Source organism: Boleophthalmus pectinirostris, unplaced genomic scaffold, assembly GCF_026225935.1.
Source record: "Boleophthalmus pectinirostris isolate CB_2022bp ecotype Guang Dong unplaced genomic scaffold, ASM2622593v1 HiC_scaffold_2, whole genome shotgun sequence".
In the NCBI taxonomy this organism is placed as follows: Eukaryota; Metazoa; Chordata; class Actinopteri; order Gobiiformes; family Gobiidae; genus Boleophthalmus; species Boleophthalmus pectinirostris.
In genome coordinates this window covers 14,422,678-14,446,536 of record NW_026571152.1, presented here as the reverse complement: position 1 = coordinate 14,446,536, position 23,859 = coordinate 14,422,678, and the positions used below count along the sequence as shown (strand labels likewise).

At 38.4% G+C, this 23,859-nt stretch overlaps 1 protein-coding gene across 3 annotated transcripts in view; it reads left to right on the top strand.

Moving 5' to 3' along the window:
* The window catches only part of mef2aa (myocyte enhancer factor 2aa), a 127,105-nt gene that overhangs the window by 4,092 nt on the left and 99,154 nt on the right, over nt 1-23,859 (top strand). The gene's annotated exons all lie outside the window — the stretch shown is intronic.

Sequence of the window (23,859 nt, the reverse complement as noted above, 5' to 3'; positions counted from 1 at the left end):
AAATTAAACCAGGGTTAATTTAATTTAGTATGGAAAATAAATTAATCCACCATCTGCCAGAAATAACAAACAAAACAAACAAACAAAAAAAAACCACGGCTTTTTCATTTTTTTGAAGATATAATAATTTGGGCCGAAATGTGCACTTTTTAACATGCTCACTATTCGTCTTAAATCTCCAGCAGAGGTCGATATTTTGTTTGGGTCAACCAGCTGCCTAAATTTTCATGCAATTTAGTTTATTTAAACACTTTGAAATTGTGCAGAGGACACTGCACAAAACGTGACTACACTGTTCTCTCATCTAGTTTGGAGTAAAACAGGGCTGCGCGTGAGTTTGTAGTAAATTCAAATGATATAAAAGAATGTAAATCTGCGCAAAAATATCGGCCATCAGTTCTTCTGGGCTGTAAACAATTGGTATCTTCATCGGTCCTGAAAAAGAAAAACTAAATATATTGGTCAATCACTAGTTTCTGGGATATCGATTATTGTGTCAACCGCTATTGCAATATATTGTGCATCCCTAATTACAATATAAATTCAAGTTCAGAACATAATCCTATATTACATTTGATGTACGTGTATATTTCATCAATGAATATGTATCATCAAAAACTGAACTTAACATAAACTTGGATCGGAACCTCTGACCTTCTTGTTATAAGGCAGAAATGTGTGCCACTGTGCCACCGTAATAAGTACTAGTGTGTTGTTTGTGTCTAACAGTGCAGGTGGGAATATGGAACAATGACACAGGTTCACGGCAGTGCCCCTGACCCCCTCTTGACCCACTTTTTGACCCCCCTCTGACCACTCTGAACGGCCGACCTTACAGTGTTTGTTTAAACCAGTTAAGCTCCAACTTGTGCTCGGTACAGTTAAGTCATCATTTTGTTTGGTTTCTTTATCTCCATTTGGCGACTTGAATGTATGTTATTACTCACACTGTATTACCATTTTAATGAAGCGTACATTAGTGTAATAGTTATTCTTTCTTATCCAGTTTAGTAAGTTTGCACTGAATTCAAATCAGATTGTTTCTCGAAAATTGCCAAAATCAGCCCTCACTACGTATTAGCCCAAAAATATCGGCAGCGTGTCACCTGTGTATGGAGCCGTCTTGTGTCTGCTGTGGTGCGTTCAGGTGCTTTCCGCTTGTGTGACCTGTGTATGTGGATAAATTGTACACTCTTCTATACACTGTGGTGCGTTTAGGTGCTCAGTGTTAGTCTGGCCTGTATATGGAGCAGTCTTCTGTTGCGTTCAGGTGCTCTGTTTGTGCAGCCTTTGTATGTGGTCATTTTTTACACTTTGCCGGCCATTGTGGTGCGTTTAGGTGCTCTGTGTTTGTGTGACCTGTGTATATGGATAAATTGTTACACTCTTCTATACACTGTGGTGCGTTCAGGTGCTCTGTTTGTGTGACCTGTGTTTGGAGCAGTCTTCTGTTGCGATGCGTTCAGGTGCTCTGTTTGTGTGACCTGCGTATGTGGTCATGTTTTACACTTTGCCGGCCACTGCGATGCGTTCAGGTGCTCTCTGTTTATGTGACTGTGCGTGGAGCGGTCCTCGGTCCTCGGTCCTCTGCGGTGCGTTCGGTTGCACTCTGTGAGAAAACGAGAGTTGAGGATCAGATGGTTGTGTTTGAGCAGAGCGGTGTGTGGGCAGCAGAGAACACAGGAGCCATCTATCAGCCACAATATACCCCTCTGCTCTCTCCCTCTCCCTCTCTCTCTCTCACTCGTCTGTTTGTCCTGCTCTCTTTCTGCCTCTCCTGTCCAACTCTTCTCTCCTTCTTTTTCTCTCTCTCCTCTCTCTCCATCTTTATGTCTAACTCTCCTTTCTCTGCCTTCCTTTCATCGTCACCCTCCCTCCTTTCTCCCTCACTCCCTTCTCTCTCTCACCTCCTCTTTCTCCTTCATCTCTCTATAGTTTCTCCTGTTTCTCCTCGCTTTCTTCCTCTCTATTGTCTGTTTTTCTCCCTCTCCTTCACCTTTCTCTCTTCACCCACTTCTCTTTTCCTTCTATCTCCTTCTCTCTCTCCCTCTTCCTCTCTCCTCTCTATCTATTTTTGTATTTTTAAGTGACATATAATAAATGTATTGTTAAAAGTCAGAATCCCCTCTCCCTCTCTTTCTCTCTCTGAGTCTCTCTCCCTCTTCCTCTCCTCTTTCTATCTATTTTTGTATTTACTCTCTCCCTCCATCCCTCTGTCTTCCCCCCCCTCTCTCTCTCTCTCCAAAAAGGACACATAGCACAGAAGCAGAGGATGTACGAGCCCAATAGTGTCACAAACAAACAAACTGTTCTGTGATTGGACGCTCAGCTGCCCTGTTCCATAAATCCTATTTTTCCTACTTTACTCATTATTTATGGAGAAGGACTTATGTAATGATTGAATAAATGCTGCTCTATATGAATACCGTTTATTGAAATTTCTGTTTGGGAGTACGTCGCAACTCGAATTCTTCCCAGTTTGGAGTTTTGTTTATTAGTAAGAAATTATAATTCTTTCCACACAAGCTATTGTTGTGTTCTTATTCTTTTGGTAGAAATTGGCAGTCATGTTTTATTTTTTTGCAGTTGTGGCTATAAAAGTCATTTACTACTAACTGTAATTGTAAAGACAGGGTATTATGCAAAACTACTTCTTTTCTGAGCTTTCAACCATATTATAATGTTGTTCTCTTATTAAAAACATGCCTGAAGAGGTTTTAGATGTCATGTGCGTGTTTGAGTAATCTAGAGATCTCTTTTAGAGTTATTGAAAATGTAGTTGTATTGTAGCTCCTGCACGGCAATTCTTCATAAATATATAAAAATAGGACATAAAACAATAGTCTACAAGTTCACAAACCTGTTGCTATGTGCAGTAGTTTCATTAGCGGGATGCACACTAATTGTGTTGTAATTGTGCTCTGAAGGGAGAGCACAAAAATGAAACGGAATTAATTAAACATTTTAATATGTCGTTTTTGGCAAATATTGTATTTTCTATTAATATTTGTCTTTAAAGTTGCAGTTACATTTCTAGCCAGGCTGGCGCCACCTAGTGCCTCTGCTCAAATTCATTTCTCTCCACTGACTTGGTCAGGAATCGGAATACACTAGACGGTTTGCGAAAACCCCGGAAGTTGTAGACCGCACACCGGCCAATCAGAGAAGAGCTGTGAAGTCAGCAATTACTTGGACACCACTGAGCGTTCCGACGCATTACATACATCTCGACCAAATAGCAGCGATTGGTTAAATAAAAAAAAAGTGCAAACGAATTCTAATGCTACGAGCTCAAACGGTTTCCATGAAGTGAAACCTTCTCATGAATCAGGCTAGGTCATTCCAGGCAAAGCAAGAAAAGTTATACATTTAATAAACCAAATTTTAACAATATCTGAATCTGCACTCCATAATTCCATATATCTTCCTCATATATTTGATGTATTCTGTGTGTATATAAAATGCAGAAAGTAGTAAAAATAAGGGGAAAACACATGAATTTAATTATAAAATAATGAACCAGATTTGTTGCTTAGGACATTGAATTAATTTGGTTTGGCCTATAATTTAAAACAATAAAAACTTTGCTATTCGGGTGCCTACTAAATTATTATTTTCTTTTTCCATCCCATTTAGGTGTTTACTCCTCACAAATTACACTTTTCATTTTGTTTTCATCCGCAGAACAATCACACAAACAGAGATGACGGAGAAAAATATCAGTCAACCAAATGAGCACTTCCAAATCGCCTGTTAAATCTCCGCGGAATGAGTGGACACCCTGTTATGTCCTGCTTGTTCGAGTCTCGGCTCGGACACGCTCAGATGAGTCATGTGACGGGGTAGCAGATGCGTCCTGTTGCCATAGTGATTGTTTATTGTTCATCAACAGTCGAGCAGTCTGTAGATTCCCGTGCGGGTGCGAGAGATGGACCATCGGTGTAGAATCTGACGCTGCGCAGATAATGTGAGCCGGGGCAGTTAGCTGTGGACTGTCCCCATGCTCAATCTTATCTATTTATAAGCTCATAAACAAACAATTAAAGACGCTCTATGTAACTTTTGTGGTTGTCGCCATGGAGATGTTCTTGCTCTCTCTGTAATGTTCGACAGTGTGACTTACGTATAGTCAACTGCAGGTGTTTTTATTGTTCACAAATACCTTGGAAATGTTCAATTTTAGCGTGAGCGGGGTCACCTCTCCACTGATCTGACTAGTAACTTGGAGAGTTGTCATTACCTACTCATATATTACAATCTTAAAAAGCATGTACCAGATTTTTCCCGTCTATTTGAGCTCAATATGTCTTGCCCCAGTACAGATATATCGTATAAACAGCTCTTGAGGTCACAATAAATATGACGTGTATTGCATTTTATTGTCCAAAAAACAGGAAGTGAGGGTTAGCATGCTAGTTGTTGTTGCACTACCTTGACTGCAAAAAACTGCTCTGTTGTGAAAAGTCGTAAAGTCGTTTTTAAGACAGTTAAAATCAGCTATGGTATTTTTAATTCCATGAACAATTGAAATACTTTTAATAATTTTCATTCAACAACAACAACAACAAAAAAATCCAAAATCATACAAAATCTTCATCTGCAAACCACAGATTTTTTTATTGATTGAGGACTGGCTGTAGACCTTTCCATTAAAGGCCCTGTATTACGTCAAACTGACTTTTATGGATGTTAAGCTGTGTTATAATGTTGTTATGTCATCAAAAACATGCCTGGTTTATTAGTCTGTCTACATGCTCTGTTCCACCTTGTGATGTCATGAAGCAATAGTTTTCAAGTCAACAGCTACGTTTTACCTTAAATCCAGTAGAGATTAGAGACAGTGATGCCCTTATGTTTTACCACGACATAATCATTTTTAGAGAAAAACTCAACCTAAATATGCAGGATTTGTGCGTTAAACATGTATGAATGAAACAAAACTTCAGATATATTTGTGATGAAGAAACAACATTATAGCATAGATCAGAAAATCGTGTAATATAGGCCCTTTAAAACAACCAAAGCGGACCTCTGACCATTATTAGACCTGCTTGGATCTCATTTTGATAATAATTTTACTATTTGTAGTATTTTGTAGATAATATTGTAGTATTATTAGTTTCATAGTGCCGAAATTGCGATGCTCGCCTGTGACCAGCCCTCGCACACGTGCAATGCGCCTGACCAAAATGTATAGTCCCAACATGTTCTGCAATTATTAGTCCTGATTATCTGTAAAACTCGCGCTTCACATTTTGTATTAGCTCAAAATGCTGTGCACGTGCACGTGAAAGACAAGGAAAATATTATTACGCTTTTATTCACAAACTCCTTTCACCCCAACGAGCTTTTCCACTTTCAAGACGTAGAACAATTTATCTTTTTTATCTTGAACAGTTTTTTTTTTTATTTTTTTGTTTTTTAACTCTCTGTTTGTGAAAATCTTTATTTTTAATATGAAAAAAATCTTAGTTCAAATTTGCACTGCACAAAATTCAGATCCAAAAGTCAGTGATGTCATATGTGTGATGGTAAAATACAGCCACAAAACTTGGCCATTTCACTCAAATTTGAATCGTTGATTGACTGACCCTGAACAGATTATATAAGAAAATCATATGGGCGCTAAGCTAGGGAAATTGCATGGTAGTGCAAACATTTACTTTGTTGTAGACATATAAAATTTGGTACACAGATTCATGAATGTCTTGATTAAAAAAGTCATCACGACCCCATGCCATTTCCCATCGTGTTGCCATGGCACAGGCAAACATCTGCTTGCCAATAGGCCCGACAAAAACTTTGGCGTAGCCAAACCAAATTTGTACACAGATGCATCATGGGAATAGCAACAAAAAAGTATATTACGTTTGCTAGGCAACCAACAGGAAGTCGCCATATTGGATTGATGGTGCACCTGTCCTCGTATTGAACGAACTCGTCCTTGGGCGTTTGACCCAGAAGAATCATTCTGTATCATCTAGACAAGTGGGACATTAAAAGTTGTTAAAAGCTTTTTAAAAGGTCACACGGTGTTGCCGTGGCAACGGTGCAAATTTCGGGTTTGTTTTGGGCTCACCATCAAACTTCAACGACTGATAATTTGCACAAACTGGCCGATTCACAAAAAATTTAATCGTGAGTTCACACTCGACCCTGAACAGATTGATGTATGAAAATATAAAAAATGGGTGCAATAGCGCCCCCTAAAATTTGTATGTAAAAAATAAGTTTATTTGTCACAGTTTACAAAATTTGGTATTGACATTTGTGACATGGTCTCGATTAAAAAACTCAATGATGCTCACATCCCGTTTACATTGTGTTGCCATGGCAACAAGCCAAAATTGTATCCTTGCCAATGGGACGTCCTTACACAAACGCTGGCGTAGCCAAACCAAATTTGGTAGCCAGATGCATCATGGCAATAAGAACAAAAATGTATATTGTGACCACGCCCCTTTACAAACCGGAAGTCCGCCATCTTGGATTTTTATTTTTTTTTTGGCCAAATTTTGAAAATTGCAGAAAATTAAATAAAGATTTAAGTGTTGGGGCATGTTAGGATTATGATAGGGTAAGGTTTAAGTTTTGGATTATTAGGGTCAGTGTGAGGCGCGGCGTTTGCGGGCGTAAGGGCGCAGCGATATTAATTATTAGCTCTTTAAACCTCCCCTGTATACCAAACTAAAATTCAGTATATAGTTTCATGACATCGACAAATACACTGGGAGACTGATCAACTGCGTACATGAAATTCACAACATCAGCATGTGTTATTATGGCAACTGAAATTTCAGTTTTGTGTGAAAATGTACATCATCTAGACAAGTGGAAATCTAAAGTTAGCTGATTTTTTTTGATAACTGTCACGGTGTGCGGCGAACTGAAAATTTGGTCAAAGTGGCAATGTGAGAATGAAAATTTGAATCAATGTGTGATCAACACTATACATATGAAAAAACAGTACCATAGACATTCAACATTATCAGTGCATTGAGATAATTACAGAAAAAAGTGCAAATTTTTCACTAAAAATAATAGAAAAAATCATAGTCCCATCATGCTGAAATGAATCAGTGTGATCGTAATATAATACACTAAAAAAATATGTGCACTGTAATAAGAAATGTCATTTCGTCTGCAAGTTAAATTCACATGACAGCAAAAATTATTTGACATAGATTTTACTGTTGGCAGCACGCAAAGATACAGAAAATGCACGCACATACTTAGTGATCAGATCGTAATCAGAGAGTGCAAAATTGCATAAGATGTGACACACAAACGCGGGCCTGTATAGTATTGGTATTAATGATAATATTGTAGTGCATTGTGTTGTCTCCCTGTGCGCACTGCCTGACCAGCCCACACATTCTGTATTAGTCACATGTGCTGCTCGAGTGCAGTGAAAGGGCTCTCACTATTTCACTTTTAGAAGCACTTTATGATCTTTGATTTTTTTTTTTTTTTTTTTGGCTTTGTTTTAAATCTGTGGGGCTTTAATCTGTAATTCACACAGGAGAATGTATAGTGTGAGATAAGCCTGCCACACACTTGACTTGAGACTTAAAGATCCTATATTACACAAAATGTTGTTATCTCCTCATTTACACATGTTTGAGTAATCCTTTAGTATTAGTCTGTTTACATCTACAAAGCTCAAAATGCTCTGTTCTACCTTGTGATGTCATGTAGTGGTAGTTTTCAAGTTAACAGCTACATTTTACTTTTTGTTTTGTAGAGATGGCAATTCCAGGGCTGAATTATTCCAGTGAAGGTATATGCAAGTTTAAAAACACAATATTACCTCTCCTACCCCAGTATTAGTATCCTGTATTACATCTGCATGACATCACAAGGTGGAACTGAGTGTTTTGTGTTTGAAAGAAGGAATTTGTGTGTTAAACATGTGAGAATGAAACAAAACACAACTCCAGGTATGTTTTGTGATGAGGAAACAATTATAACATAGATCAGAAAACAGCGTAGTATGTGCCCTTTAAGTGATTTTTAAGTGTGAGACAACGTGCAGATCACACACGAGGAGAATCGTACAAGATTAAAAAGGCTATGGTCCTCTGAGTGCAAAAGCTGCATCCAAGAGACCGCACACCGCAGGCTAAAAGCTGTGAAAGCTCACACACTCACATCACCTCTTTTCTGTCTACGGTAAAGCAACATTGAAACCTGAAATGATTTAAAACGATCATTGCAAACCCAGTGTAAATGCAAGTTAAAATGTTAAAAAGTTATTATTATTTTGTAAAACGAGGGTCCGAAAATGTTTTGCAAAGAAAAAAACTAGAGATGAACACACAGGAAATAGAGTCGTGTACAGTAGCAGTATAAGCTGGAACAATATAGTTTGAGGTTCAGTATTTATTGTGGGTACATTTTGTTTGTAAAAGTGGGGGAATTTGGTGTATTTTTGTTGTAATACAATAAGAATTGAGCTGTAGAGGGTTGCATTACGACTTTTATGGCGAAATCTGCAATTTATTTGTTGCAACTCAAGCCTTTTGAATGATACTGTTTATTTAAAAATGGTTTAGTGGGATTATGTTGCATTATTGTTATTGAGTTAGTTGGATAAAGCAGTGTCAATATTATCATTTATTGCAGTATATCTCTGTCGCATTATATCGTGCTTCCAAATTTGTTATCCTGACAGGTCTGTGCAGCTTCACTGATCCTTACGGCGTGGATTTTTGTAAACAGACTCACATGAGGACCAGCTCTGTCCTTGCTCCAATGCTTCAAACTCCATTATTATCACTTAATTTTGTGGACTGGACCTGTATTTGCAGAGAAAATACTAGGCTTTTGGATGTAAGGACCTAGATGAACGCCACAGTTTAACTTCGTAGTGTTACGGTGAGAAATAAAGTCATCTTTGTCCTTTTCACTGGTTCTTTATGTTTGTATCTTGTGCTTCTTTGTCCCACACTCCTTTGCCTCTGACGCTCTGTTTTATTGTCCGTTGCTGTGGTGATGTTTTGTGGTTACGATATGAAACAGCACCTCACAAGTGCATAAACTCACCATTTCCTTGTACATGTCTGTTTAAATATTTGTTTTTGCATGAATTCCCATGCAGGAGTCTTCTGAGTGCAATTTGGGTCACATCTGCAGGACATGTATTTAGTCGACCAAGAATTTCTTTAGTCGAATACAGCTTTATAAATTTGTTGGCGTAAATGCAAACGTATAATCACGAGTCACCAAATACTGTCAGTGATTAATAGTAGTAGTAGAATGGTAGCAAAAACGGTTAGGGAGTTTTGGGGGGATTTTTCTATTTAAAAATACTGTGCCCTTTCTCTTGGGACTTTGACATGATCAAACTCTAGAATGTAATGCCAACAGAGTGAAATTTATTTTGTTAATTTTGTTATACTCCCAATTATAGAATCTTTATTTTCACATTATAATATGTTAAAGGGCCCATATTATGCTATTTTCTGATCCATGTTATAATGTTTTTTCCTCATCAAAAACATACCTGAAGTTATGTTTTGTTTCATTCAGACATGTTTAACACACAAACCCTGCATATTTAGGCTTTGAGTTCTTGTCTCAAACAAAAAACACTCCACTGTGTTTTTAAAACGTGAAAAAAAAAAATTTTTTCCCCCCGTTTTTTTCCTCACTTACCTTATGCATTCTCAGCATCCTAATTAGGGATGGGCATTCAATAAAACATTCTTAATTACAATTAACAATTGATTTTCGAGTAATCATTAACAATTTATATTAAAATGATCATCATTATTATAATAATGATATAAAAATTTCCTTATGTGCTGATACGGTCAGCTTCTGTTGGACTAAAAGACATGACTCCGAGGATTATAGGTGTTCTTTCTGTGACAGAGGGATGTTGGTGATTCTGATGGTGAGTCTGTTCTGTGTGTGTGTCGTGTTGGAGATGGTTCATGTTTTCAGAGATCATACATGTGCAGGTTTAGCGCAGCTCTTTATTTAACAGTTATTTCACTCACTTTATTTATATTGGTCACTTTACTTATTTTGGTTTCTGTTGTGATGAAAAGACTGAAAAGTGTTTGTCTTTTAGACACATGTGCTCTCAACTTTATGTTGGGATACTGCGTATACATGCACCATGACGGAACCGGGATACTCAAAAAATCCGATCATACCCTGGACACTGATGTGCATGTACACGCACTCAGAGCCGAAACTTGGGACCTTGAGGCTGCAACTCCAGTGTTTGCACTGTCAGACACAGCCTCGTCTCCTTGCGCTATGCACAGCAACCTACATTCGGTTTGTCGATTAAAAATGAACATGATCAACGGAATTCTTAATGATCAATTATCGATTAGTTGACTAATCATGCCCATCCCTAATCCTAATTATTCACCACGATGAGTTGACAAGCACTTTTCACAACTTTGAGAAACCAGAGGGGAGTTTCACTGTGGTGACTAACACAACTAGCATGCTAACACGCACTTACTGATTGCAGGACAATAAAATGATTTCTGTTTAGATGGAGACAGAATGCAGCAAACGTATTTTGACCTCAAGAGCTGCTTATACAATATATTGGTAGTGGGGCCAGACACATTTTGCTCAACTACATGAGGAAAAAAAAACTAAACCGGAATACAATTTAAACAAAGAATATTGTCAAAATAATACCCCATAAAGCCACTGACGGGGCGTTTGGGGACTGGTGTGTTCTTGTCCCTGCTTGTTAAATAGGTCATGTTAATAATATGTGTAGTATTAAAGTGACAGGGAGGTGCTGGTCGGCGGCGGGTGGGTGGCGGGACTGTGGTGGGTGTCGGTGGTTTCCGTTCGGACCTCCATGTTGAATCCTGGTTATTAGGTCCTGGAGATGAGCTGTCATTAAGGAGCTCCACTGCTGAGAGGGCCATGGGGCTGTGAAATACCACTGTGCTGCAAACAACAACTCAAGCAAGGGATGTGCTGGGAGATACTGACCAAAATTTATACAGTCATTTTTTTGTATTCTGATAAAAAATAAATAAATAAATGGAAATGGAAATCTATCAAGAATGTGCTAAAATATGACTATAGAATAGTAAAAAACAACAAAACATTTGAATAATATAATGCTTTTCAGGACACTCGAAGCCACTTTACAGAACAAATAATACAACAGTCAAAAGAGCAATAAACAAATAATACAGGAAAGATAAAACAGTGAATTAAACTATAAATTGTTGCATATGTGTTATGTATTGTGTAATGTAGTAATACAATAATAATAATATGCTAGTAATCTGTAATAGGCTGGATTGTAAAATAATGTATTAAAGTCCTCCACAGTACAGCAGCTTCAGGACAGTGGCAGAGGCAGTAGGTGATGTTTATCTCACTGTTTGTAAAGGCAGTGTGTTTTTTTTTTTTTTTTTTTTTTATCATATTTGAGACCTGTAAAAAGACAGATGCCTGCCAAAGCACATTGGACATGACATATTTAAACAAGTTAGGGCATTTGGCTCTGATCTGCTGATTTGTCCAAAGTTTGGTTTTCACTCTTAAGATGCCGTGAATGCCTCACAGTGGTAAAACTCACACTGTCTGTGTCATTCATAATGTTTTTAGTGGCTTTAGAGCTTCCTCATTCTGTGTTTAAGCTGCTCTGGGCGTTAGCAGCAACAGCGGCGTGCAGGGCGCTCTATACGCTGTATCGGCCCGATCTATTCACCCAATCCGATCCAAGCCAATACTCAAAAAATGCCTAGATTGGTGGCCGATACATCCTTGGTACAATAAAAAAGACATACATTAAGTGGAAGAATGTGAATGGCCTTTTGAGATATTCACAATAGGAACAACAATAGCCTGAAGCTCTTGATTCAAAATTCAGCAACAGTGCAAAATATTTGAAAATACAATGTTTGAGCTGTGCAATTACCAGCAAAGCAATTGAACTGGGCTCATTAGAAACCCAACCCTCCCACAGTCCATGAAGAACCCACATGTGGGATAGAAGATTTATGTCAGGACGAGTTTAGTTGGTGTGGAGGGGAAAGGGTTTGTGGGTTTGAGAGTTTGTGTGGGGTGAGAGTTTATCTGAGGTGCAGGAAGCCTGCTCTGTTAGCTCGCCATCGGAGTCAGATCAAGAAATGTGACCTGTATAAAGGACCAAAGCTCCAGTGAAAACCACGAACATCTTACAACCTACATCAATGATCCAAGTGCTAATAAACTGTAATGATATTGTATATTGAACGCACAGTTCAATTCATAGCACTAATTGTATTTGAAATAACTTCCTGCACATAGTTCGAATAAAATAATAAAAATAGTTTAAATAACAAATTTACAATTTGCATAGACAATATTATTAATATTTTTTGAGGCTTATTAGACAAAGCAGATACTCCTGGAACTAATTTCAATCCTGATGTTGGCAGTAACCGGTCTGTAACTTTATATACTATAATGTTATACAGTGCTTATATTGTTATTGTTGGTAAATTAATCAACCTGGAAAAGTACTGACCTTACCCCAGATGAACAACCCTTCATGTCTCCTAGTGCCACAGAGTCCTTTTAGTGCGACCCTTCTGTAGTGCCCTTATTTGGTGCCCTTCACTGTCACCATTTTCTGACTCTTAGTGCCCTTCATTGCTACACTACACTGCGAGTATTAAGTACCCTTCAGTTCTTCCCATTACTGACTCTTTTCACTACCATCCTTCAGTAGTCCCCTCACTGCCCCCTCCAGTGTCTCCATTCTGTGCCACCCTTCAGTACCAAACTTTATTTCTGCCCCTCAGTAATGCCCTTCTCCACAGCTGCCCTTCACTTCTGCCCTTCACTGACTCCTCTTATTGCCCTTCATTACTGCCCTACATTACTGCCCCCTTCAGTAGTGCCCTTCATTGTTACCCTATACTGCAGCTGCCCTTCACTGACTCCTTATAGTGGCACCCTTCAGTAGCACCGTTCACTGCCCCTGTCCTGTGTCACCCTCCAGTGCATCCTGTCACGGCCGCCCTTCAGAGCACCCTATCACTGCACCCTGTGCTGCTGTAAGCCCCTTGTTTGGCCCACTCAGCAAACAGGGTGCTTAGGCCAGCCCTCCCGTGTCCCCTCTCCCCTCTGCTGTCCTGCACTGTCCCGTACAGAAACACAGACACAGTCTAACTCGTAACATATGTATGTCACCATGTTAACACATTTTATTGTAACGCGGTGTATAACACAACGATTCACTTTTGTGTCACACCACAATCAGCATGCAGCCCACTAATGAAACTACTGCACATCGCATCAGGTTTGTCAAGGTTCTGTCATGTGGGAACATGGGGGCTGAGCATTGTACAGAATCTTTCTGCTAATTGTAAGGAGGGTTTGAATAGAGCTTGAGAGAGATCACTAAATTACCAAAACATGCATAGATTACATCTAAAACCTCTTCAGGCATGTTATTTGACTAGGAAACAATGTTGGTAGACATGGTAGAAAAAAAATGCATAAAACCCATCTCTAAAAACATTTTACTTGAGTCATGCTTTTTTTTTTTATGCCTCTACACCTGTCGAGGTGTGTACCTATAGTGTACTGTGACCCCTCACTATAAACGTGCTGCTTATCTGATTTGTTCAGTCAAAATTAAAAATCAGATACCAATCCAAAGTAGTATAAAAACTAGATACTCATTTGAGCAAGTATTGACTATAAATTCACATTCACAGGACAAAAATGAACCTTTCCTGAATAGCTTTAGAATGATCTTGAGCTGTATCAGAACAAGTATAAGAGCACATAGACTAGTATACGCCCATGACCACTATGGAACCTACCGAGGGATTACACAGATATAAGGTCACATGATAATATAAAAGAAATTATTATAATTTCATGTTGAAAATCACATTCAATTATCTAAATTTGAGTGTTTTTATAATGATGTGGTGTCGGAAAGGATATTGAGTATTGAGTCTATCCTATAGTATCGAAATCAAGTTTGAAATATAATATAGGTAATAGTGGCCACATTATTAATTTCGTGAGTGAAACCTACAACATAATGAACATAAACTGGTTCATGTTAGTACGGTGGTGATGTGGTGTGCTCTGCTGACTCATTCACTAACCTCTCCCTCTCACCCCGTTTCACGCCTTCTCACTCCAGCCCTGGTGTTTGTGGGCAGACCTGACCACAGCCGGCCACACGGTAAACATGTCAGAGAGCAGTGCGTGTGACTGCTGCAACAGAGAGGATAAAAAAATCAACATGTGCCCCCATAGTGCTAATAATTTTAAAGAAGACATATTGTGCTTGTGTCTGTTATATAGTTATAATCTATGACACCCGTGGATCTCTCTAGTATAGTAATATAGTCATGATATGGAATAGACTCGATGCTCAAAGACGATTCTGATACTACAGTCGTAATAGAAAACATTCTTTAGACAGTAGAAGGTTTTTTAAATTGTAGTACTTTCTTTTATATTCCCATGTGGCCTCTGTGTAATTCTTGTTCTTGTTCTGATACAGCTCAAGATCATTCTAAAGCTATTCAGGAAAGATTCATTTCTGTCCTGTGAATGTGATTTTTTTGGTATCGATTACTGCTCAAATGAGTATCTGACTTCGATACTAGATTTAGTATCGAATATTACCTGATGTATGATACTTTTGACAACCCTAATCCTGCAGTTATTCAATTGCAGGTTTAAATTTTTGAAAATAACTTGCAATTTAATTCTGTCTCTGAACAGCTTGTTGCAGTGATGATAGATTAGTTTAATGCCATACTGTGGAACATCCCAGGCAAAGAAATAACTAAGCAGGTGGCAGACCCTCCACCAGAAAAGTTACATAGTGCCCCTTTAAGATGAATGCAACGTTTGAAGTTTTATATCTGAGAAAAAACAGCTTGCAGATTGGTTGACAAACCAAAGTAGGAAGTAGGACACACAGGAAGTACACATTGGCCTAAACTTGATTTGACATTTCCCTCCGTACCACATTATTGAAATTCTTTGCGTATGCTGTTTTATTTGAAGTGGTCTAAAGTTATTCCTGAGTTACCTTATGCATTCTAAACATCGTAATTATTCACTACGATCAGTTTATAAGCAATTTTCACCAGACCTGAGTTTTGCCATCACAGTAACAGCAGCTAACAATAACTAGCATGCTAACGAACACTTCCTAAAAACGCTTTACAATTAGATGGAGACAGCACACAGACCTATTTTGACCTCAAGATCTTCTCAAACAATATATATGTATATTGAGGTGAGACTTTCGCTCAAAACATGGATAAAATGAAAACAACTTAATGACACTTAATGTGAGAGAATATTTCTTTGCTGAGTTGTGATTATGCTGAGTTCAAATCAAAAGAATACATTACAATATAATTACGCAGATCAAACGCCCTCCTCATGTGCTGGTGAGAAGTATACGGTATTTTACTCTAGATGTAAAAATGTGCTTTCCACCGGGACGTGCGGGGCGTGTGGGGAGCGTGCGGTGTGCAGAGGCCCCACACTCAGAGACGTGTGCAAAGGAACGTTCAGAGACACTTCGCAGACTGGGAGATTCTATTTACAGAAGATGAAATATATGCGACTATTTACTGTTTGAAGTAGTCTTTGTACACGGCAAGAAAGAAATGGTATTCGCATGAGCAAGACTGACCCGATTTCTGGATAAAAAATTTGGATCAGAGCAGTACTACGATTTTTCATGTATTAAAGTAACATGTTTTTGCCCTGGTACAAATATAATGTATAAGCAGTTTTCAGGGTTAAAAAGAGAGCACTGTGAGGTCTTTTTTTTTTCTCTACATTTAATTTTGTTAAGATTAAATAATTATGTAAAAGAAGTTGTCAGAAGCTTTCAGTATTTCAAATCTTTTGCATAAATGTGGTATAAAATGTCATTTGAAATTTTTGACATCATAATTTAGTTTGAAATTTTCCTTTTAATTTTGACTTATTTGCTTTTTTTTTTTTTTTACCTTTCTGCTGGCTGAAAATATTGCTAGTAATAAATACATATATTTTTAACTTTTTTTTTGCAGTGGGGAAAGGTGAGAATGAGGGGATGGGGGTATAGGAGATGATGTCACAGGTGATGGTGTGTTGCGTGTGTGTGTGTTGCGTGCGTGTGTGTAAGTAACACGAAAATCGAGAGGGAAGACAAAAAGACGACAAAACATAAGAGGAAAGCAATTTTCAGAAGAGAGAAAAAAGGATGATAAAGGACATGTGGCTGAAGGTGTGTGTTGGGAGAGGTGGAGTCGCTGTGAACCTTGAATGAAGCTCACAACAATAAAATTATGTAATACAGCCAGGAGCACAGTTGGATACTTTTTTAGTCACCAGCTCTAACAGAGGGGCCCCTGCAGCTGCACTGGCCCCTGTTTGACCCTGTGTGGTCCCCGGAGCTGTAGGACAGGGCCCCTGTGCTGGTTCTGTCTGTCTGAGCACCTGCAGGACGTGGTTTCTCTCTTTATTCTTCTTTGAACAAACATCAGGATGTAGAGCCGCTCCTGTTTGCACCAGTCACAGTGATTGAAGAAGCACTCAATTTTGTTACTTAAGTACAGATACCAGAGCCAGAGCAAAAAAAAAAAACTCAAGTAAAAGTATCACATGAAAAAATCTAAGTAAAAGTATTAAAGTACCTTAAAATTTATGTTACGATTAAAAAATAAAAGCAGATTTTGAGCTTTAAATGTAGTGAATTCGAGAAAGATTTGAGCTGAATTTTGTTCAACAGAAGCAATTCATATTTTTTTCTAGCAGTTTTTTGTTGTATATTTTTATTCACACAAACTACTCTGAGACTTTTTAGCACGTCTCAAAAAATGACCAAAATATTTTTACTTTTCAGTCCTGTAGTGGAGTAGGCAGTACGCATACCTGCTCTCACAAGTAGTGAAGTAAAAGTATCCACTTTAAAAATCGACTTCAAGGTGCATTGTGTAACTTTTTTGGAGGGTCTGTTAAATGCTTTTCTCCATAAAGATGATATTGCTTTGTCTGGAATGTTTCACAGTATGGTATTAAACCTTTCTATCGTCATGGAGACCAAACCAGACCAAGTTACAAGTCAGATCTGTGGAGACCAACCCCGCTCACAGTCAGAATGCCTGTTTTTCTAGGTATTTTTGAGCAATAAAATCACCTGTAATGTAATAAATATAAGGTAGAGCTGTTTAAAATCACACTGTGGAACATTCCAGGCAGAGCAATGACATATCTATAGGAACAAGCAGGTGATGGAGTCCCAACCATAAAGTTATGCGGTGTACCTTTACTTAGTTTGTATAATGAGTCATACAAGTTCATAATTCAACCCTCTACAGCACCTAGAATAGAAAAATAACAAAAAATTTCCACTTGTACAACGAAAAAGTATCAACGATAAATATTCTACCCCAAAAATGATCGTTATATCTGTCTGTTTTGAGCGATTAGTTCATATAGTAATTATCGTGACGGGCCTACTCAATACTCCCAACTTTTTTTGACCATATTTTTCAAAAGTATTTAGACTAAAATTATTCAGGCTGTTACGTGCTTGTATTGGCTGCACTGAAAACAGCAAGAGTGGGTGGTTTTGTTTTTGCCAGCTAATATCAGGCAGGGCAGTGGACTTTCCCACGACTTTAAACAGACTTATTAACAGGCGGAGGTGTTTTTTAAAGGTCCTATATTATGTAAAATTGACTCTTGTGAGCTTTAAACCATGTTATCATGCTGTTACCTCATCAGAAAATACCTGGAGTTGTGTTTTGTTTCATTCACACATGTTTGAGTAACCCTTATTTTTAGTTTGTCGACATCGCCAAAGCTCAAAATGTTCTGTTCCACCTCCACCTTGTGTCACGAAGCGGTAGTTTTCAAGTTAACAGCTACGTTTTACCTTTTTAATTTTAGTGGATTTTCTTTTTTTTTTTTTTTCTTTTCTTTTCGTTTTCGTTTCTTTTTTTTTTTTTTTTTTTTTTTTTACAAACTCCACCAGAAACTTTCATATGATCTTGAATTAAACCCCCAACCTTCTGCGCTGATCCAATGCCATTCTAACCGTTCTTTTGTTCCTTCAACCTTGGTTCTATTTCTGACAGTACTTGAACAAAAGCTGATTCTAGTTCAGATGTCAGACTTGATCACTTATTGTGGTGACTGAGTGTTTCTCTCTCTGTATAAATAGTTGAAGCCTTGGGGGACTGTCAGTGTGGAAAATGAATGTGTTAAAAATATCCACACATTACTTAGGATCATGATTATCAATGAGTCCACACATATAACTCCACTTTCACTATTGACAAACAAGTATTAGACAATCTGGCATGGATATCAACACAGTGTGGAAGAATATTGGCAGAGATGCACTGTTCCCTTACAGGTATCCGATATCTGCGCCGATACTGAAAAATGTGTTGGATCGGATATCGGCTTGTGAATATCGGTTCAGCTGATATCCTGGTTGGACACTTCAATTTATATAATAAGACTAATTACTGATCTAGTTGCCCAGAAAGTTTCAGAAGATTTGAATTTTTATTGATAAATAGTTATAACTAGGAATGTGCATGATTAGTTGACTAATCACTGATAATTGATCATTAAGAATTTCGTTGATCATGTTAATTTTTAATCAACAAACCGAATGTAAGTTGCTGTGCGTAGTGTAAGGAGACGAGGCTGCATCTGACAGTGCAAACACTGGAGTTGTGGCCTCACGGTCCCATGTTTTGACTCTGGCACATCCTTGGAGATCACTGTACCACTCAGTGAGTGTATTTACATGCACATCAGTGTCCCGGGTATCATTGGGTTTGTTGAGTATCCCGTTTTTGTCATGGTGCACGTATATGCAGTTACTGTAACATAAAGTTGAGTGCGCATGTGTCCAAAAGACAAACACTTTTCAGTCTTTTCATCACAACTGAAACCAAAATAAGTAAAGTGACCAACATAAATAAAGTGAGTGAAATGACTGTTAAATAAAGAGCTGCGCTAAACCTGCACACAAACAAACTGCACTTGTATGACCTGCACACGTATAAACTCTGAAAACATGAACCATCTCCAACGTGATATATGCATAGAACAGACTCACCATCAGCAGCACATCCTCTGTCACAGAAACAACACACATAATCCACTGAGTCGTGTCCTTTAGTCTGACAGAAGCTGACCACATCAGCACACAAGGAGCAAGCAGTTTTTTCAGCACTTTATAGTTTATGCAAATGAGCCATGTTGTTTTAAGTTTTGTTTCTGTAGGACAGAAAACAAATGTGCTCAAAGCTGCATTAAAAGCATTATAATCTCAAACAACCTTATGTGGCTCTATAGTGGTTATGGTTTATATGTTGTAAGTGTGTTTTTGTATGTAAGTATGTTGTTGTGAGTTTATTTATGCAGATTAATTATAGTAATAACAAAGATGATCATTTTAATATAAAAACATTAATGATTAATCAAAAATTGATTGTTAATTCTCTTGACAAAATTTAATCAAATGCCCATCCCTAGTTATAACCAAATGCTGTTTTTGGTCTCTGCCCTGGTATCAGGCATAGGCAGATTCGTAAAGCCATCGTATCAAAACTCGGCATCTGAACTGAAAAAGCTGCATCAGTGCATCACTAAATATTGTCAAAATCGTTAGGACATGGGAGATAAATCGTAGAATGTATTGACCGTTCTCAAAAATATCAAAAATACTGTACTTTTCTGACCAAGAACCTATAGCTAAAGATCTGGAGAAGACACCAGCACAATCAAATACCACATATTATCACAGAGTTATTACATTACTGTCATTCCAGTCAGCATGAGTCCCAGTGTTTACGTCAGGTGTGATTACGCTCATGCTGGTATCTGAGGACACATTTAGAGGTGTTGTATGGCTCATTATCTTTACATGTGGATATGTCTGTGGAGATTTGTCACGTGATTTGGACATTATTGTAGTTTTCCAAGGTACTGTAGAATGTAATAGTTAAAAATATGATTAATTACAACTGAGGAGGTAGTTGCTTAAAGGTCCTATATTACTCAAAATTGACTCTAGTGAGCGTTAAGTCATGTTATAATGTTGTTACCTCCTCAAAAACATACCTGGAGTTGTGTGTAAAATGTGTAGTAAAAAGTTAAATGTGAGTAAAACTACTGAAATAATACAATAATTTCTCAAAGTTCACAAAGCTTTCAGAGGTTACATTTACTCAACTACACATTTACTAACTTTTAAATAAACTTGTACTTCTCTGTTGTTTTCAGACCCCATCATTTTTACTCCTACTTGCTCGATACATTTGACAGTGTAACAGTACTCTTACTTGAGCTTTTAAAAGTTTCTCTTCCCACTGTGAGTAAGTCTACAAGTGACAAAAGCTTTATGTTGACAGTATGGAAAGATCTGAATTGTGTTTCTTGCCCCGCTACTTCAGATATGATTTAGTTTGTCTCATTTTTGTGTCCGTTGAGAATATAATCTTTTGTCCTTCCAAGCACATAACTTCAAATTATAAATCAGATGTTACGCTGAGTAGTAGTTTCCCCAAATGCCTTTTTACTTGAGTCATTTCTTGGATCTTTTCTTGATACTACTTGAGTAATCATATTTTGAAGTAACTGTATTCTTATTCAAGTACAAATTTCTCTTTTCTGCTCTAAGCACCGCTCCTATCTGATCCCTCACAGTAACAGGATCCACTCACAGTCTTCCAGGGACACTTTCTGTAACAAAAGCCGGGTTTAAGTCTTCCATGTGGGTCATTATTTTTGACAAGGCTCTCTCTTATTCACTGCCTGTCCCCCCTCTCTCACTCTCTCTCTCTCTTCTTTCTCCTCTTACCCTTTTTCTCTCTCTCCTCTCTCTCTTTCCTCTTACCCCTCCTCTCCCTTTTTCCTCTTGCCCTTTTCTCTTCCCTTTCTTTCTCACACTCACTCACTCTCATTGTTTCTCCTTCTCTTTCTCGTCTTACCCTTTTTCTTTCTCTCCTCTCTCTCTTTCACTGTTTCCCCCCTCTCTTTCTACTCTCGCTCTTTTTTCTCTCTCCCCTCTCTCTTGTCTCTTTCTCACTTTTCTCTCTCATCCCCTCTCTTCTTCTCTCTTTCTCTCTGTCCATTTACTCACTCTCATTCTCTCCCCTTCTCTTTCTCATCTTACCCGTTTTCTTCCTTTCCTCTCTCTCTCTCTTCACTCTCTCTTTCATCCTTTCCCCTTCTTTCTCTTTCTCCTCTCACGCTTTTCTCCCTTTCACCTCTCTCTTCTTCTCTCTTTCTCCCTTTCTCTCTCTCTGCCTATCACTCTCTTTCTCTCTCTCTTTTCTCTCTTTGCCTATCCTTCTGTTTTTCTTTCTTTCTCCTCTCTGCCTGCCCCTCCTTCTCGCTCTCTTCTCTCTCTGTCTATCTCTCTTTCTCTCTCTCTGCCTATCCCTTTGTTTGTGACTCTCTCTCTAACTCCTCTCTCCCTATTCCTCACTTTTTTTCTTTCTTCTCTCTCGGCGTATCCCTCTCTTTCTCTCTCTGCCTGTCTTTAAAGGTCTGTTAAAAATCAAATCAAATCTTTCTCTCCTCTCTGCCTATCCCTTTCTTTCTTACTCTTTCCCTTCTCTCTTCCCTTGCTTTCTCTCTCTTTTCTCTTTTTGCCTATCCCTTTCTTTCTCACTCTCTCTTGCTCCTCTCTGCCTATCCCTCACTTTCTCTCTCTCTTTTCTCTCTCTACCTATCCCTCTTTCTCTCTTCTTTCTCTGTCTATCCCTCTCTTTCTCTCTCTGTCTTCTCTCTGCCTATCCCTCACTTTCTCTCCCTCTCTTCTCTCTGTCTGTCCCTCTCTTTCTCCCTTCTCTCTCTGCCTATCTCCCTCTTTCTCTCTTCTTTCTCTGTCTATTCCTCTCTTTCTTTCCCATCTCCCTCTTTCTCTCTTTCTTCTTTCTTTGGCTATCCCTCTCTCTCGCTACCTATCCCTCTCTTTCTCTCTCTGTCTCCTATCCCTCTCTTTCCGTCTCTCTTCTTTCTCTTCCCTCTCTCCCCCGCTCTCTCTTCTCTTCCTCTGTCTGGTGTGACTGTGAATGCTAGGTGTTGAGTCGTCCCGCTGTTCCCTCGCTCGTCTGCCCCCCCTCCTCTCGCCTCCCCTCCTGGTCCACTTCCATCTGTGTGCTGTGGGCTGCAGATCTAGGTGACAACGTACCAGCACCACAGAACCATTTGGCTTCCACGCTGCAAACATGAATATCTCAAATGAATTCTCAGTGTTTATCTTGATACGTGGAGTTGCGAGAGGAGTTGGGAGTATGTGCTTTTTAGGTCTTGGTTTTGGTGCTGGTTTAAAATTCTTGTCAACTGTAAAATGTGTTCTGGATTTTGTTCTGCTTTATACTTTCTGTCACTGATCCAAAGCGAAGGGGGTTGTAATAGAGAAGTAGGATATCGGTATTAAAAGAACGTCAAGGGAGCGTCATCCATGGTGTTCGGCTCCAGTCAAATGAAGCTCATGAGGCTAGCAGTTAAGAGGCGAATTTGGAGCCAAGATCCATGTTCGGAATAGGAATTCATTAAGGGTCAAAACTGTGAAATAAAAACACGATGATGTAAAGCGTGTTAATGCGAACATTTTAAGACCAAAATCAAGAGCCTGACAGCAGTTACAGAGAGAGGGGAGTCGATGGAGCTGGAAATGCAGCCACGCTCACTTCCTATTTGGTACGTGACAGCTACTGGACTATCTATGTCAATTTAGATACAGTCTATGCTTATTTTGGTCATAGATGAGTCATCATTCATAAATCACAACTATTTCAAACAATCAAAATGAAGTATATTAATATATGTTTTATTTATTTATTTGAACATTAGATCATATTCAGTTCAGAACTGAAACAAAACGTAACAAAATAACAAGTGAGTTAAAAACAAGAGTTTAAAAACCACAATGCTCCAACGGCGTAGGAAGCAGTTTTCAAACATACTTTATCCTACCCCTCAGGTAGCCAGGCTGGCACCATCTAGTGCCTCCGCTCAATTTCATTTCTCTTCAGCGACTAGGTCAGGAATCAGAATACACTAGACAGTTTGCAAGAAAATGTAGACCATGCACCGGCCAATCAGTGAAGAGCTGTGAAACCATGACTGGGTCCCTTTTTGTGGTACAGCACAACAGTAAACAAAGCGGTCGAGGTAGATGTTCCACGGTTTCCACAAAGTGAAAGATGAATCAGGCTACCCCTCAGGTATTTGAAATTACAATTTTAAATTCTAACTAAGAGAGAATAAGAGACATTATTTCTATAATTTACATCACAGTACATTTCTGAAACTATAAAACAAAACAAAACAAAAAAATGTATAACTGAATATAAAAGCATCATGGACGTTAGTTAGCATATAGCTGGTTAGTCCCTGTGATGACTTTAAATTCTAAATTCTAAATTTATTTGCATTTTTGCATGCAACTATGAAAAAAAATCTAACATTTTTTTCCCTACAAATAGAACAGGCTTTGAGAGGGCAGGAATGTCTAGCTTCATGTGAGAAGATTTTGTTTTATCCGTTTCTCTAAAAATCTCACTCAAATGTAATGATTTTATTGTGCAATCTAAAATCATGATTTATCGTAACATTTATTAATTGCTCAATTGTATCCAATTATTTTGAATGACTTTATACAAGCAATAAAACCAAAGTGTGCATCTTGTTGTATTGGTGGAAGCCCGCAGGGGTATGCTTTGTCCCCTCTGCTGTTTGCACACTGCGTTCATGTGACAGAAAGCACATATCATCTGATTCGGCTGCAGAATTCCCCCTCACAGCGCATGGGATCAATGGGACTATTCAGCCTAGTACATGATGATGGACTGGAATAGACAAGCG